Below are 5000 nucleotides of genomic sequence, written 5' to 3' on the forward strand. Positions count from 1 at the left end.
ATCGTTTGGCATCCACCAACTAATTGTAGTTTTCGGTTTGTAGACCTTCTTGGGAGCTCTTTAAAGGGTTAAAGAATAACTTGAAAGAATTTCAGAAAACGTTACTGGCATGTTGAGATGAACTCCGAAGAAAGGAGAATGTATGACTGGAGGAGACTGCAAGAGACCATAAGGCCTACACTAGACAGTGCCATGCTCGTTGCCACATGCCATCTTCATCCATAAAGTTATCTAACCTTCTCTTAAAACAATCGATAGTTTCAGCGCTCACTAATGGTTACTAAATATATTCCATTCGTTAATAACACTGTTGGTAAACCAGTTTTTGTCTGTTTATTTCCTAAACTTCTGGAAGCAGATTGATGTCATAGACGAGGACTGGGAGCCTGCCGTCGGGGCTGAGAACGAGATGGGGTGGAGGTACACTCCTCATCAAAGGGATTTATTAGGAGAGATAAGTGGCCCACGCATTTGCTGAGGAGATACTTTACGTTATCAAAAGCAATTGATGGAGAGGTGTGGCACGTTATCAGGAGCATTTGCTGGAAAGGTTCTGTTCGCTGTCATGAGCAATTGCTGGAAGGATATTTTAGGGTATTGAAAACACTTTCCAGGGAGCTATGGTGTGGTATCAAAATATTTTGATTGAAAGGTATTGCACGCTATCACAGAGAGAGGTACGTTCGTGGCTTTATATATATACAATACGACTTAATGTTTATAAATGTCGCTAGACGATTTCAGTCTGCTGTAGAGTTGCCCATTATCTCAGATTAATCCATTTTCTACACCGTATTTGCAGGCGTAAAGGACAAACCTTTGCATAAAACGCGCCGCTTAGTTTACAAAGATATCTTGAGGAAAAGAGGAAGCTCGCTGGTTGAGCGGGTTAGGGCGTCGTTACTTACGGCGAAGGTCGAGGTGAGGGTGGTTCAAATCCTGCCGCCAGTGAATTTAAACGAGGGGCATGGTTTATTATATTCCACACTACAAATCCCTCTGTGAGGGGCACTGTCCTAGCTTCCCGACAGTGGGGAGTGTGTGACGTTAAACCATATCATCATCATCATCATTTTGTGGAAAAGAGGGGTATGATTTACCATAACTTATTGAAAGATACTTTGAATAGGTTTTGTAGGGGAAAAGTATGATTCTGCTCTACGAGACGGATTGTCATGTTTTTAGCTTTGCCTGTTCCCCTTCTACTCATATCTCAATTGTATTTATGTCTCTATCATTTCTTGTAACCTGTACTTTCCTGAAGAGGGCTATAGCTATTAGCCGAAATATAGAAGTTATACTTTCTTCTAAGTTTCCTTTTATTCCGACTGTGGGTCTTCGTGATTACATTTTTACAAATGTGCTATTACATTTTGTCCAAGTGATATATATATATATATATATATATATATATATATATATATATATATATATATATATAATATATATATATCTATATCTATATCTATATATATATATATATATATATATATATATATATATATATATATATATATATATATATATGTATTGTGGCATCATGATGTATGAGTGGTAAGAAGGGAAATCACAAGATTGGGGACAGACTTTATTCCTGACCGGTTTTGCTTTACGAAGCTTCTTCAAAAGTATTGATTTACAAAATGTGAATGCGTTGGTATTTATAGGAAACTTGCTGTGCTTCACTGGGGATGTGGGGGTGGGAATCTGTATGTTGATTGATCCGCTGTTTATGTCGGGTCTGGTGTATGTCAGGCGGAGACAGCTGCCTGCTTTTGCGTGGTAAATTGTTCCAAGCCGTATTTGGCGGCATGTTTGGATTTTTTATATATCACCTGTCCTGTTGTTGATGCAATCGTTGGTGTTTATGTATATCGCTTCTAATGTTTTTCTTTGTGGTCTGGTTAGGTTTTCATGTACAGTAGAATGCTTGCTTTTCTCAACTAAGACAAATGTTGCTTTTCTTCGATGTGGTTTATCCAGGCGTTTTTCTTTTTCCCGGTGGTGACGGACATCAGCTCTGTGTTCGTATAGACGTTTGTTTAATCCCCTGTAGGTTTCACCATAGTAAGCAAGGTTGCACCCCAAGCAGGGGATTTTGTACAGAATACTGTTAGGGTGGAGGATTTTGTGTTTTGTAATTTGTTAAATCGTGTATTTTTCGTTCTTTGTCTGGTATTACTGTGATGCCTATGGGTTTTAATTTCTTCGTTAATACCAATACATATATTAGTGTGTGATTCACCATAGTCTTACACTACGTGATAGGCTTGTGATCAACAGCTATTTTCCTGTCTGACGAGAACTCAAAATACATTGGCCGACCATCCCTTTGCCCAAGGAGGAAAGTAACGGCTTGCAACTTTGTGATGTTTTTTCAAGTCCTTAGTAGGATTCGACCTTGGATCTACCTAATGACAGCCCTCATATTCACCATTGTACCAGCAAGTCGCGAGCCGTGCGCGCGCGCGCGTGTTGCGTGTATTTGTATGCTTGTGTTTATCTAAATATTTCAAGTGGTATGTGTATATATGTGTGTGAGTATGCGCGTACCTGTTTGTATGTATTTGTATGCTTGCGTTTATCTAAATATTTCAAGAGGTATGTGTATATGTATGTGTGTGTGTGTGTGCGCGCGCGTGTCTGTTTGTATGTATTTGTATGCTTGCGTTAATCAAAATATTTCGAGAAGTGTGTGTATGTGTGTGATTCACCACGGTCTTGGATCACGCGTTGGACTCGTGATCTACAGCTAATATCTTCCGGGAGGAGAGCTCAGAGCTCATATATGACCGATCTATGGGTAATGTTGTGACTTTACACACACACACAACTCCCCGCCCACGAGAGTTGGAGAGTGTATGTGTGTGTGTGTGTGTGTGTGTGTGTGTGTGTGTGTGTGTGTGTGTGTGTGTGTGTGTGTGTGTGTGTGTGTGTGTGTGTGTGTGTGTCTGTATATATGTGTGTGTGCGTGGGTTTTGGGTTTACTGTTGAACGAATCAATGGTTCAGGTTTATATAAACTTTGCAGAAATATATCATTATTATCCATATATACCATTCCACCTTTAGCTTGCGTGCACAGGTACATATATATCAGAATTTGTAATAATGCACCCGCAACTATGTACACACACACACACACACACACACACACACACACACACACACACACACACACACACACACACACACACACACACACACACACACACACACGACTCGGTGGCACGGTTGGTAGAGTCCCCGGCTGTCACAACGGCGGTCCGGGTTCGAATCCTGCCCAGGGCTGAAATAATTTCAGTATCGCTGCGCTTCGAGTCGTTACTCCAACTCTCGTGGGCGGGGAGTTGGGTGTGTGTGTGCGTGTAAGGTCACAGCATTACCCATAGATCGGTCGCACGAGCTCTGAGCTCTCTTCCGGGAGGGAAATAGCTGTCGATCACGAGTCCAGCACGTGATCCAAAGACCAAGGTTAATACACACACACACACACACACACACACACACACACACACACACACACACACACACACACACACACACACACACACACACACACACACACACACACACACACATACACACATAAACACACCCACACCCACAATCACACAAGCAGTTTATGCATACATTACTTCTTGTCCATCATTACTCTTCCGCTTATTGACCTAAGAATATCTCTTTTCCTCACTGGCACAGTAAACTCAGGCTGATGAAGAATTACGTGAAAAAGATGTATAAAGCTGGTCATGGGATTCCGTATTTGAGGAATGAGTTACCCAAAATTACTTTTACAGATATCAAGGATGTTAATTTGTCGAGGGTACATATCAGTGAATTGCTTCGAGATGAGAATGTGGATGAAAAGTTAAATAAAGAGAAAACAATATGGTTAAGAAAGCTTGCATAAATATTTAGAGGAATTCATATATCGGAAAACTATTATAATGTAAGATTCTATTGACTTCATATAAGGTATTTGGGGTATGATATAAATCTATAATTCATTTTGGGACTTGCAGTTAGACTTTGTCAGACTTTTTCTCGAAATATCTTTGGGAAGTCAGAGATGAACAAAATATTTTGCTCGGAAAGGCTATCTCAAGGAAAGTAAATCCCTTCTACAACAGCCAATTATTACAGGACACTAAGAAAGGATGGTCCTGAAGCCAGGTATGGCCAAAATAACAAATGTCTACATTTTAGGGGTTATCTTTAATGTCAGCTTCATTTATAAACGAATAATGTTTACTTATTGTGAAAAATAATTACTCTGTCGTTTGAAAAAAAAAAAAAAAGATAAATTTGAACTCGCCGTGAAAAAACACTTTAATAGCAACTTATTTTAGTTTATGGAAAAGATAATAACTTTTTGACTAGTGGTAATACTGATCACTTGATCCTTACTCATAACTCCATAATAGTGTATAAAATAAATCAAACAATTCTTTCTTTTTTCAGGTACGTCATATGAAGAAAACTGTGAAGAGGAAACACGAACAATTGACATTTTAGAGATTCACAGAGATTCTAGAAAGGTTTGTGGATGTTTAATATTATGGAGTTACAAGAGAATTGACTGATAATATAAGGCGACATTGGTTTGAAGAAAGAGAAAACTCCATGAATGATTGATTTAGCATTAGTTGATCAATTTGTTCTAGAAAAGTCAGTCCATTTTCATGAGAAGGTAAATATTCAAATATCTGCTCTCGTTGAACCATAGAGAAAGCCTTATGTATTTGCCCATTCAAGCATAATTTAGGAGTCGACACAAAGTATCTTCTGTACCTGGGTCAGCCCGCTGACCATGACAGGACAAGCCAAAGCACAAGCTGAGGCGTAGGTGACACAGTCACAGAGCAACGCAGAGCAGAGGCAGACTTCCTGTTGCTGAATAAAAGTAAAGTTTGAACTTCTCTCTCACTTAAAATGATTCTGTATGTTCTACTTCAGCATTTCAATCGAGAGAGAACTTCAAACTCAACTTCAGTTCAG

The sequence above is a fragment of the Oratosquilla oratoria genome, chromosome 25, assembly GCF_046742065.1.
Source record: "Oratosquilla oratoria isolate Oo_2021 chromosome 25, ASM4674206v1, whole genome shotgun sequence".
NCBI lineage: Eukaryota > Metazoa > Arthropoda > Malacostraca > Stomatopoda > Squillidae > Oratosquilla > Oratosquilla oratoria.